This window comes from Pongo pygmaeus, chromosome 14 (genome assembly GCF_028885625.2).
Source record: "Pongo pygmaeus isolate AG05252 chromosome 14, NHGRI_mPonPyg2-v2.0_pri, whole genome shotgun sequence".
Classification (NCBI taxonomy): domain Eukaryota; kingdom Metazoa; phylum Chordata; class Mammalia; order Primates; family Hominidae; genus Pongo; species Pongo pygmaeus.
In genome coordinates, this window is record NC_072387.2 from 113,187,819 (window position 1) to 113,201,579 (window position 13,761).

General features: G+C 40.6%; 1 long non-coding RNA gene across 1 annotated transcript in view; it reads left to right on the plus strand.

The window, feature by feature from the left end:
- Window positions 1–13,761, plus strand: part of LOC129011545 (uncharacterized) — a 222,308-nt gene that overhangs the window by 42,080 nt on the left and 166,467 nt on the right. The gene's annotated exons all lie outside the window — the stretch shown is intronic.

The following is a 13,761-nucleotide window of genomic DNA, read 5'->3' on the forward strand; positions in this document are numbered from 1 at the left end:
TCATAATTTTCTTTCTCAAGGTGTTTTTGTTATTTTCCTGGCACCTTTAATCTTGCTCTCCTTGGCATCCTCGTGCCCTCTTCATTGACTTTACACTTTCTGGTCACTGCCTCTGTTTTCTACTAGGGGGACTTTGCTTATCTCTGTTGAAACGATGGCCAGGAATTAGGGAGGTACTGTAATGAGTTAGGCTGAGAAATACAGGCATTAGACTTACTAAAGAGGGGTTAGACCTACAATGTGAGCAATAATTCACACATGTGGAGGGTATTACATTCATCTAGAAAGAGCGTCCCTGTTAGTACCCTACAGAGCTGTGAGTCTCTACTGGGGTAATGGATGCACAATTCAAATTTACTTTAGAAGCCAATACAATACTTTAGAAGTCAATACAATACTTTAGAAGTCAAGTCTTCTCTTTCAACAAAAAGAATTGAATACAAGAAGGCATCTTTCTTGAGAAAAAACCACAATAATAGTATCAGATTCTTCTTGGAATGTACAGAAATTTATTGCCACTACACATTAGACTTTGTACTAAGGACTGCTGGGAGACTTATGTGATGAATTCCACCTTACAGATAAAATGAGGCTCAAGGTAATTGTCAGGTATGTCAAGAGCTACACAATGGGCAGTGGGGATAACAGCCAGACTGTGGCACCCCATCATTGGATTCTTTCTCTTATTTCCAAGGAAAAATCTCCATCCTCACAGACACACAGCAGCAACAGGGGAGAGGCACGCTGTGGCACGTAGTGGTCAGAACGGCTTTCCCCAGGATGAATGGGGCCACTGAGAGGATCCATCACTCCTCTATTGAACTCTTTCTTCATTAGAGTTGAGCCAGTGGCAGATGGTGCTCCTCCAGTAACATGGTCTCGGAGTTGGGGAATATGTTTTCCACATGAGTGAGAGATTTGTAATCAAGGAAATCGTTTATCTTTCTTTCTCCCTTAGAAGCTCTGTGCCATTTAGTTACAGGACTGGTAGTTAATCTTGGGCAGCTCTCGTTCCTTCCTCACAGAACAGCTTAATCCAGGATGGTTTGCACAGCTTTCAGGTTGTGGCAGGCTCTTGAGATCGTGCACAACATGCTTAAGCTATATGTGAATGAAGTTTCTTGGCTGATGTCCGACTAATGAGACCCAGCAGTATAAAGTTCCTAAACCACTAAAGCTAATCATCACATTTCTCTTGTTTCTGCAAGACTGGCTGGCTAATGCTGCCAGCTGTAAATGAAGGAGCCAAGGAAAATCACACATCTTATCACACTGAAGGAAAAAATAATGTCAATGGCAATAGAGAAAATGGGGAGAAAGCAAGGGACCGAGGACACCATTCTACTGAGAAGGTGGAATGTTTGGAGGAGGATGTAAAATATTACCCCAGTCTCATTCCTCTATCAAAAAGCATCTTGAATGAAGTCAAGGCTCTATATCAAACCTTAGGTGACTTAACTCACAGCTCTGACTTCTTCACCCAGCTTTTTGTAAATGGTGCTGCCCAATGAAAGAGAGATCCTGGCTATTGAACATGCAAGAATTTATACAAAATCTAGTTCTAACATTAGAAAAGCAATCGAGAACAAATGTTTTACCAAAAGCTGCCCTGGTAGAACAAACTTTTTTTTTTTTTTTTTTACAAAAGTCAGCCCACATTTTATTTTGGGATTAGATGAAACTATGTTGTAGAGAAACAACATTGCCCTTGATAGTTGATAGTACCAGTTTTCATTCACAAATACGCCCATTGGCATTGTGACACTGAATAAGCCGCTTGAATTCTCAGAGCCTTCATGTTTTTATTTGAAATATTGGGACAATTAAAAGTGGTAAATGTATGAAAATCCCTTAGTGCATTTTTTTTTGTGTGCTTAGCAGCTTCTTAAAGACACCTAGCTTATAGAAATACAAAAGTTAGGAAGAATAGGTTGTAATATTCTATAGTACAGTAGAAAAATTACAGTTAACAATAATTGTATATTTGAAAATAGCTAGAGGAAAAGAATTGTAATGTTCCCAACACAAAGAAAAGATAAATTGATGGCTATCCCAGTTATCTTGATATAATTGTCACACATTGTATACAGGTATCAAAATATCACATATACCTCCCAAATATGTATAACTATTCTATGTCAATAAGATAAATACCGAGCTTACAGAGTTCTTAGGAGAATTGAATGACCTGCTATATAGTAAAGTGCTTTATAAATGTAAATGCTTACACATATATAAACTATTAATATTGTCTCCTCTATGTACGTGTGTGTACCCATGTGCAGGTGTGTGCATATACATAGGTATGAGGACACTATGACTGTATGTCTACTTAGCTTCTAGCTTCACGTATGAGAGTTCTTAATGCAATGTGAAAAAGCAAGCAATGCCATATCTAATATTTTTAAATAATCAATTCCATTTAAACCACAGACTCGCAGGAGAATTACATCAGCCTCCTGGAGGCTGCAATGTGGCTCTGGGTGAGATTGGATCTGTCACTCTCAACCTCCAAGCGGAGTAAATGTGCGTTTGTGTTTTAATGGGTTTCCATGGTGGCTTGACCTTTCCAGTACATAGGTGAGGTGAGTCGAGTTCCTGGATCTGAAACCTTCTGAGGCACGCATGGCCCGGAGGGTAGAGGTATTTTCTAATCAATAACACTTCAAGTCAGCAAAAAACTACATAAGTTCAATTTTGCAAAATCTTATAACACTTTGTGACAAAGTCATTTAGTATACTCTGTCAGAATTCCAAGCAATGAATTTTGCTTGCTTTCTAAGGGGGAGGAAAGCCTTCCATTTAATTTTTAAAGGAGTACATGAATAAATATTCGGCTTTAGTTGGCGACATCTGTTGTTTATTTCAGAGTTGGAATCATGAAATGTTAGATCTATCAGGGGCCTTAGAGACTTTTGAGTCCAGTGGTTTTTGAACTGGGCTTGGCAGAGCCCTGGAAATCTATGGAGGTGCCTCTGGGGTTCCCACAGGCAGGGACAGATGGGTTTGCTGATTGGCAGAGTTTCAAGAACACCAGCCCATTCAACCAAAGCAACATTATTTATTTTATTACATTTTTAAAAATTTTTTAAGAGACAATGTCTTGTGTGTCACCCAGGATGGAGTGCAATGTCACAATCATAGCTTACTCCAGCCTCAAATTCCTGGACTGAAGCAGTCCTTCTGCCTCAGCCTCCCGAGTGCCTTGGGAGTACAGGTGTGCACCACTGCACCAGGCCCAGCATAATTTAAAAATGATTCATATATTAAAATGTATATAATTTTATTTTAAAATGTTTCTTTCACTTAGAAAGTTAGCAAACCACCAATCTACTCCAAAGCCTTTGTTTTACAATTGAGGATTCAAGGATTCAAGAGAGGTAGTTTTCAAGATCATGAGAATAGTGGATGGGTAGAATCCAGATCCAGTAATTCTTATTTCAGTACCAACTCAACTAAGTAAAAGTGTTGGGGAAGGAGGGTAAATGATGCTTGTTGTTCCTTTAATGGCAGGGAAAGACCTGATGAATGAGTGCTTGGCATTCTGCATTGATTCATTCATTATTTGTTTATTCATTCATCTAGTAAGCTCTCAAGGTGCCATGGAAGAACAGAGAATAAGATGACTCCAACTCTGACTTTGAGGAAGCTCTAGTGTCCAAGGCAAACATTGAAGCAATTATTCATTACAGACAAGACATGAAAATGCACAGGATAAGGAGATGGAGTTTCGGGTTCAACACTAAGTTTAAGTGTGTTTTCATCTTAGAGGCATTATGCTACAATGAAGCAACATTGTTCACCATCAGCATCTTGCCAAGCCTGAGGGGAGAATGGATCTTGATTTGCCAAGGAACTGGAATGGAGCCAGGGGGCTAAAGCGCAGTGAGGTCAGGTGAGAGCAGCAGCAGGTGAGGTGAGGGATGGAGGTGAGGCCAGATCTGGTGGTTTAAAAGTCACAGCGAGGTGTTTAGACCTAATTTTAAAAACAATGAAAAGCGCTTGATTTAGTTTAGCCATCCATACGGGGCTTGTGTTAGCTCAATTAGACTCGTGCCTTTTTGCAAGGACAGAGGGCTTTCTGTATCCCATACACAAGAGAACGATGTGTTTTCTCTTTTTAAATAAGATCTGTTCAGCTACTTGTATGGAGAATAAATTCTGCTGGTCAATTGTGGAAACAGAGACTTAGTTAAGTAGACCTTAAAATATATGCAAGGTGGCCACATATGGTATGGTGGTTGGATGTAAGATGGAGAAAGTGGGCAGACTCAAGACACAACTTGAAACAAAATTTGCCAGTGGTTAGATACAGGAAGGGTAGAAAAGGGAAAAGTTAAAAATGGATTGGGGATTTTTGGTTTGAGCAAGTGAGTGATTTGTGGTACCTTGGAGGGATATGGAAAATACAAAGGGAAAAAGAGTTTGTTATGATGTCCAGAGAAGTGATGCACTCACAGCAGTTTTTTTGCAATAGGGAGTTTAATAAAGGCAGAAACATCTCAGTGGAATAACATGAGTTTATTAGTACTCAAATCTGCCTACCTCAAACTTGGGAGTCCAGGGTTTTTTAAGGAGGAGATAGGGAGGTGTGCTTTACCAAGGCCTCTCTCAGTCTCTCCAGTAAGGCAGTGGGATTTTCATCAAATCCCTGGTCGATCATGGACAACTTAGTATAGTTGAGAGGCTTGGTCTTAGTCCTACCTAAGCCCTCCATTATGCACAACTGAAAGTGTCTCTTTTTCCAGTCTTCTGCCTCGATATTGGGATCCCATTTAGGGTCATTCACTGGTACTGCTTCTCTTCCAGTTGGATAATATTCACTCCCTTTCCTGATGCTACATGTGATACAAAGCTCATCCCCAAATCTCTCTGCTGCTTGCAGAGCAGCCTGTTTCTCAGTGTTCATCAGAGTCAATTTGAAAGTAACATAACATCTCTCCAGGAAAGTTTAAATGTTTGGGTGAAATTCTGGAAAGCCTCTATATATCTATCAGGGTCACCTGAAAACTTGCCAAGATTCCCCCTTAATTTGCTTTAAGTCTTGTAGAGAGAGGAGAACCTGGACCCTATTGGGACTAAATTCTCTGGACATCTGTTGAAGGTGCAAGAGTGAGACTGGGGCTTGTTTAGGGTAAGATTTCTAGGAGGGGGCAAGTGAGAGGCTGAAGCTGTATAGAGAGGTCAGGGTGGACCTGGAGGAGCAGGGCTGGAGTGAGCTGGCACCTCTGCTGGGGGTGCCTCTGGGACTCATATCTTTAATTTCCTGAGCTTATCCCTTGCAGCCTTCCCTGAGATGGCAAACAGGAGGGCTGCATCAATCCTATACTGTCAGCAAAGGTCTGGATCGCTTTGCAAGGAATAGAAAGCCTGCACATATGGGGCCTCAGACCATCTGTCCCCATGTCTACAGAAAAGTTCCAGCTGCTGAATGGTATTGAAATGCATGGTTATTTTCTGGGCCCAATCCAGTCCTTCATAATTTGGCCAAACCTTTATGCAGAGGGCTATGAGGCATTTTTCCTCCAGATTCTGAGGGTCAAAGCAGTCCCAGTGGTTCAAGATACACTCCAGAGTAGTATAAGCTGGGGGCAGTAAAGAGAACTGGTTGTCCATTTTGAAAGACAGGGAATAGAGGCATCCCTCATTTCCCTTCTTTCTTTCAGGAAAAATTCAGGGTGTGATGGAGAAAGCAAGCAAGTGCTTGGCTTCACTTTCCACCTGGTGTCGCTGAGCCTTGGTGACCTTGGCAGGTACTGGCCATAGGTAATAATACCCATGAAGCAGGGAAAACCTGGAGAATAGGAATTAACTACCCTCAATTATACTTCCCTTTCTCCCTGCTGTCAGCAAACTTGGAGTTCCCTGGGCCTATTTATGCCATGAAGCATGGCCTCATTTTGTGGGGTGGGGTTAAGTCAGCAGGAATTGGTCCTGCACATTTACATTTTGCCTGTTGCTTGGCTTTGAGGCCCTCAGACCTGGTCTTTCTTTCTAAGGCCTCAGCCTGAAGCTTGGAATTGAGTTCGGAACTGAAAAGGTATTTCAGAGGCTGTTTGTTTAGAGTATCTCAAATGTGCCCTGCTGAATTTGCAGTTATCAGCCAGCAGGAGTTTTTCCTCCATTAACTTTCCTTCCAGAAACAGCTGGTGGGGGGTGGGGGAGGCCTCTCACTTAGGAAAAGAAAAAAGAAAAACAGTTTAAGGGGCAAAAAGCAGGAGGTTCTGGGGGAAGAACCCCTTGCTTAGTGCAACTGGGCATTTCCAATCCTTATATCTTTCCCCTGGATCAGACTGAGTTGAATTCCTTGGCCAGGAGAGGAAAGGTTTCCATTGGTACAGCAGGCAAAAAGCACCCATCCTTTGGCTCTATGGGGTCGCAGCTACTACTGAGGCTTTCTCCCATGCCCCACCTCGTGGCTGTTGGACTCCACTTTGCCTGCTGCAGGCACACCCAGGTACTCAAGCTGAAAAGGGAAAGTGTAACAGGAGGTGCCCTGAGCCATGCATGCCTGCAGCTGTCGACATGGAGGCATATATGGCACCTCTAGGAACAACTGGTCTGATTTGGACCTTTGGCAGCTGAGCCTAATGCTCATTTTACTTAGTAACATTGTCACAGCCTGTAGAAAAACTCTTAACATTATAAAGGAAGAGATAAGAGTCATTGCAAATCATGTGAAAGAGAGAAAAGAAACAAAGTCTGGAGGTTTTTGACCAGCCCAGTTAGGGCAGACTTTTAAAACTCCATGAAGGGAAACAGAGCCTCTTACAGGAAAAAGGGAGAAGTGGCAGGGTTTTGGAAGACAGGCAGGCTCAACAGTTTCACATTCACTCACACTCACACCTTCTGCAGTCCTGGACGAGCCCCCAGTTGAAAGGGGAAATTTCCCTCATCCCCTTCACAGGGTATGTGATGATGGTATAGCTCGCTTCTACAGTGCCCTACTGCTCAAACCTCTAGGGAAGCACATAGACAGATAGGCTGTGGGGCTTCAACACCATGGCAGTGTCTAGGGCTGAATGTTTACAGCTGAAGCCTCAGTGGGTTTGTGTTACAGGGTGCTCTTTTAGTTTAGTCATCTATAGGTAGCTCAATTAGACCCCTGCCTTATTGCAAGGACAGAGGGCTTTCTGTATCACTGGGTTCTTGCCTTGGTGTACCAGAAGAATTGGATCACATCTAGGCTTGGAGAATGAGTACACAGTTTTATGGAGTAGAAGTAGCTCTCAGTAGATGAGGGAGCAAGAAGGGAGATGGTTTTTCCCTGGAGTCGGGCTGCTCGGTGTCCTAGGTTCTCCTCCAACTCCCCAGGCCAAACTCCACATCATTCTGATGGTCAATGGCCTGCTGGCTCTGTCGGTGTGCTCTTCTGCCAGTATGTTCCTCTTGATGTCCTGGCGCTTGTGTCGTCTTCCGCCAATCCACTTCTCTTGACGTCCACCCACTTGTGTGTCTGCCTGCTAGGGTCTTGGAGTTTTTATAAGCACAGGATTGGAGAGTGGTGGGCCAGGGTGGTCTTGGGAAATATAATATTTGGGCATGAAGGCAGGAGTGCCTGTCCTCACCTAGGTCTGTGGACACAGGCCTATGGGTGGAGCCTTTGCCAGAGACCTACCCTTTTCCTCTCAGCACTTCCCTGCCCTTTTCCCATATCAGCTTGGAGGTTAGAAGCAAGATGGAGTTGATTAGGTCAGATCTCTTTCACTGTCATAATTTTGCAAAGGTGGTTTCATGATCACTTTGAGATGCCTATTGGATATCCATTTGGAAGAACATTGTAGGCACTTGGAGATCAGAGTTGGCATTTAAGGATTGGAGGTATACTTTGGCACTATATTGAATGTAAAGCTGTTGTTATAAATGGAAATCATTCAGGACAAGAGAGTAATAAAGAGGGACTAGGGCCAATCCCTGAACTACTAAACATTTAGAGGTCAATTAAAATATGTGAATAGATTGCTGGGCGTGGTGGCTCACGCCTGTAATCCCAGAACTTTGGGAGGCTGAGGCAGGTGGATCACCTGAGGTCAGGAGTTCAAGACCAGCCTGGCCAACATGGCGAAACCCTGTCTCTACTAAAAAAAAAAATACAAAAATTAGCTGGGCACAGTGGCTTGCACTTGTAATCCCAGCTACTCTGGAGGCTGAGGCAGGAGAATCGCTTGAACCTGGGAGGTGGATATTGCAGTGAGCCGAGATCATGCCACTGCACTCCAGCCTGGGTGACAGAGCAAGACTCTGTCTCAAAAAAAAAAAAAAAAAAATATGTGAATAGAAGCAGCTGGTAGGTAGAAAACCAGGACAGTGTGGTAACATGAAAACTGAAGGTCAATGTCTGTCAATGTATCAACCCTAGAGTGCCTACTATAGTGCCTGGCATCTAGTAGATACTGCATTGTTGCTATGGTAAGTTATAGTAGTCCAAATAAGTGATAAGAAAGAACGGTCATTTTTGAAGAGACATTTGAGTCCATAGTTTGCTAACATACAGCATATAGATCTCTTCAACTGTTAGAAAATTTGATTTCCCCATTAGTAGAACTTCAAATATTCAGAGATTTTGTTATGTATACTTTTTTTTAGCCATGAACAATTTAACTTTAGTATGCATGAGTCTTGAAATGGGAATGACCTATAGGAATAGTAACTGAAAAACAAGGCAACTGGGTGTTGTATATTTCAGAAGAAGGTAAAGCAGCAGGTGGAGTTAAAGGGGAGGATATTACAGTGTAACTCTGAATAACAATAAGGACACAGCATCATAAGACAAAGTAAATCTGGGCCTTGAGGCTCTTGGCAGAAGGGGAAAACTGAAAGATGTGAAGAGGGACTGACATGATTTGGGCTGAGCCCTCTGCTGTGTGCAGATGTTCAATGGCATGAGATTGTAAGTGGCAGTTCTGGGTAGTTTAAATAAAGACACTTCTACTCCAGATTTTCCTGACTCAGGCATTTAGGTGACTTTGCACCTGGGGATATAATAGGCTATAACAGGCTATAACAAGAAGTTGACGGCCAGGTGCAGTGGCTCACGCCTGTAATCCCATCACTTTGGGAGGCCGAGATGGGCAGATCGCTTGAGGTTAGGAGTTCGAGACCAGCCTGGCAAACATGGCAAAACCTCATCTCTACTAAAACAACATAAAAATTATCCAGGCATGGTGGCATGCCTGAAATCTCAGCTACAGGGAGGCTGAGACAGGAGAATCCCTTGAACCAGGGAGGCAGAGGCTGCAGTGAGCTGAGATGGCACCACTGAAGTCTAGCCTGGGTGACAGAGGGACACTCCATCAGACACACACAAAATAGACAAAACAATTTTAGACATCAAATTATTTCACGAAGGTATTGGAAATTTGGATAGAGTACTGAAAAACATTTTTTATTACAATGCACATTATCTGGATTAAATACAAATAGAAAATACATTTTTTGAGCTCCTGGAGATAAAGGTACTGACAGTTTTATTTATTTATTTTGGTTCCTTTTGTTTATTTTATTCTTATTTTTTGTTTTATTTTTGTTATATGTCATTCTTGAGTTAGATACTGAAAATTTTCTAGCAAGCAAGGGGGTGATGCCTAGGAAGGAATTTTGTTGTATTTGTTACTAATAGTTTTTTAAAACATTCAATTAAATATTTGTGATAAATGCTACACTTTGCATAGAGTATAACAAATCTATGGTCTATAATAGTAGTAAAAAAAATCTAATGAGCTCTCTGTTCTCATGGATGTGACCTTCCAAGAGGGAAAACATGGACTTAACACAAATGTTATATAAAAATGTCAATATGTGATAATGCTATGAAGGACCATAATAGAGAATGAAAAAGAAAAACCAGGGTGAACAATTTAGATTGGAAGGACCAGAGAAGAAGTGACGTTTGGGATAAGGATTAATAAAATCAGGCTTGTGAGCACACTCTGTCCATGTATCCTGTGAGCGCCTATGGTGAATGTGTGAGGAAAAGAGTAGAAGGGCATAAAATCTCTCCTTCAACCCCTGGTCTATCATGTCATCAACCTACAATTTTGTCTGCTGGTCTCCACTGTTATCTTTCTGTTGGAAGTAAACAAATACAGGTCCTGGCTCATCTACCAATGTTCAATGCATAGAAGTTGAGAAAGCAAGTGAATCAATGAATCATTAAATGAATGGATATTCTTCACAAAACTACTGTTTAAATGCATTATGTTGTTTGGAAGTAGAGGGCGTACCTGAGGCTCTTCCAAGCACATATTATCACCCAGTAACGCATCATCAACACAATTTCTCTTTATCAGATTATCTGATTATCTAATTTTCTGATAATCTAATAACCCAGTTTATCAGATTATCTAATTTTCACTTATAGAAAGTAGAGAAAAGGGAACTGCTGGGTTTTCTTTATGGCCACCAGCAGACCATTATTATGACCAGCTAACAAATATATTACCTGGTTGAGAAAATTAGCAACATCCCCCCAGTCTGTGAGTGTCTCCTGGTTAGGTACATAGTTCTTTTAGAATTCTTACATGCTGATTTTTGCATATATATATAAGATTAACATATTTTTTTCTAAATAACAAAGAAGAAAAGTGATGTAGATTCAGATGTAACTTGGGAATAATATGATTTCTTTATTTAACATACCAGCCATTTTCAGCATTTTAAATAGAGGCAATTTTTCAATGAAAACATAATTTTTCAATGTGTTTATTCAGTGTAGGTTGAGACAGGTATCCCTCTGAGGTATACAAACTTAAGAATGTTCTGGCCTCAATTTTATCCCCCCTAGCAAAAATTACTTTCCTCTGAGTTTTCAGACATTGCTAAAATGTTTTATTTACTTTTCTTACAATGACTTTAGTGAGTGACTCATACATCAAATTTAATTATCAAGCCTCAGAAAATGGACAAGAACTGAAAAACACATACAACGGGAATGATTTGACCTCACTAATTATGAGGAGGAAGCTTAGTGCAGGTGTCTTCCTGCAGTTAATGACAATACCCCTGAGAACATGAGTGCATTGCAAGTTACAATGTGTTTCTACTCAAAAGACAGTTCATGCAAAGTGAAAACACCCCAAGTGCAGCTCAGTACTTATTCTAAAATATACTGGGGTGTTTATAATCACCGATGTGTCGAGATAGTGTATGCTATGTTTGATGCTAGTGTAGGCAGTTTAATTGGCCTCCCTAGAATTGAGCTAGCAGGGGAGGAGAAAAGCAAATATGGGACTGCGAAGCAGTGCTCACTGAGATGGAATGCTGAGTATTCTGTTTCTAGGATCAAAGCAGCTCTGGACTGGAAATTAAAACACCCACACACATGTACACACAATCACACATCAATACAGAATAAACATCTAATGAAAAAAGGCACAATAATTGAAACCGGATGAACTCCTTTCATAGAGCACAAAAATCTGCAATTAGAAAGATTGATCTTTCCCTCCAGCAAGCTACTTTTGCAGTACTAATAAGAGGGGAAAAACTCCAAGGCCCCCAGTGAACTGGGACACTTTACCCGAATGGCCAATAAATATTCGTTGTCCTCCTCACTCCAGTAAAGCTGGTCTCGTCAGAGTTTCCAGTGACCACACTAGTGCCAAATTCTATGTCAGTTTTCACTTTCATGCCTTAGTAGCCCTATCAGCAGTGTCGGGTACAGTTCATCACTTCCTCCTTTTTGGAACTTGTTCACCTGGCTTCCAGGAACACACACTCCTGGTTTTTCTCTTCCACAACTAACCTCTCCTTCTCTTGTCTTTTTTACTACGCTTCCCATCCTGCTTACCTTTAAATTTGGGAGAGTCTTAGTACTCAGTCCTTGGGTCTCTCATTATTTATGTTTGCTCTTTTTGTAAACTCATTCAGCCTTATGGGTGTCAATAATCCATATAGTGAAGGCTCCCTGATTTTTCTGTCCAGTCTCAATGTGTCCCCCCAAAGTTCTGGCTCTTTAACTGCCGTATTCATTGTTCAATAGGGGTCTCACACTTAGTTCTAAACTGAACTATTCTCCCTCCAGGACCCCACTGTGCAGTCTTTCCCGTCTGAGTTAATAGCAACTCCATCCTTTCAGTTACTCAAGACCAAAAAAAAGGTATAAAAATTATTTTATACCCAATGTCTTTGAGCAACTACAAAAGAGTATCAGAGACTAGGTGGCTTATAAATATCAGAAATTTATTGTATTTCTGTTTTAGTAAAATTCATACACAATTATACATATTTATGGAGTACAATATGATATTTGGATACATTAATACAATGGGTTAATGGTTAAATCAGGGTAATTAGGGTATCTATTACCTCAAATGTTTATCATGTATTTGTGTTGAGAACATTCCAAAGCTTCTTTTCTAGCTATTTTTGAAATATACAATAAATTATTGATAACTGTAGTCACTCTACAGTACTATCAAACACTAGAACTTATTCTATGTAACTGTATTTTGTACCCATTAACCAGTCTTTCTGTTTCCCCTCCTTCCTCTTTATTTTCCCAGCCCCAAATAACCACCATTCTACTCTCTACCTCCATGATCAACCTTTTTATCTCTCATATATAAGTAAGAACGTATAAAATTTATCTTTCTGTGCCTGGCTTATTTCACTTAACATAATATTTTCCAGGTTCATCCATGTTGCTGAAAAATGATAGAATTTCATTCCTTTTTATGGCTTAACAGTCTTCTATTATGCAAATATACCACATTTTCTTTATTCATTCACTCATTGATTGACACTTAGGTCGATTCAATTTCTTGCCTGTTATGAATAGTATTGTGATAAACATAGCAGTGTGGATATCTCTTTGATATACTAATATATATATATACACACACACATATATACTATATATATATCAGTATATATACTAATATGTGTGTGTGTGTGTGTATATATATATATATTCTTTCTTTCTTTTGGATATGTACCCAGCAGTGGGATAGCTGGATTGGGTTTTTTAAAATTTCTATAGGTTTTTGGGGAACAGACGGTATTTGGTTACACCAGTAAGTTCTTTAGTGGTGATTTGTGAGATTTTGGTGCACCCATCACCCGAACAGTATACATAAAGACTACAAATTGGCTGGGTGCAGTGGCTCATGCCTGTAATCCCAGCACTCTGGGAGGCCGAGGCGGGCAGATCACGAGGTCAGGAGATTGAGACCATCCTGGCCAACATGGTAAAACCCAGTTTCTACTAAAATACCAAAAAAAAAAAAAAAAAAAAAGAAAAAGAAAAAAATAGCCAGGCATGGTGGCATGCACCTGTAGTCTCAGCTACTAGGGAGGCTGAGGCAGGGGAACTGCATGAACCCAGGAGGCAGAGGTTGAAGTGAGCTGAGATCGCACCACTGCACTCCAGCCTAGCAACAGAGCAAGACTCGGTCTCAAAACAAAACAAAACAAAAAACAAAAAAGACTACAGATTGGATTGGGAAACTTTTACATGGTTTTTTTTAATGGCTGTATTAATTTATATTTTCACCAACAGTGTACAAGGGTTCCCCCTTCTTCACATGCTCACCAGCATCTGTTATTTTATGTCTTTTTTATAATAGCCATTTTAACTGGGGCGAGATGATACTTCATTGTGGTTTTGATCTGAGTTTCCCTGATGATTAGTGACATTGAACATTTTTTCATATACTTATTGTCTCATTGTATGTCTTCTTTTGAGAAGTCTGTATAGAAGTCCTTTGCCCATTTCTTAATTTGATTATTTGTACTTTTGCTGTTGAATTGTTTGAGCTCCTT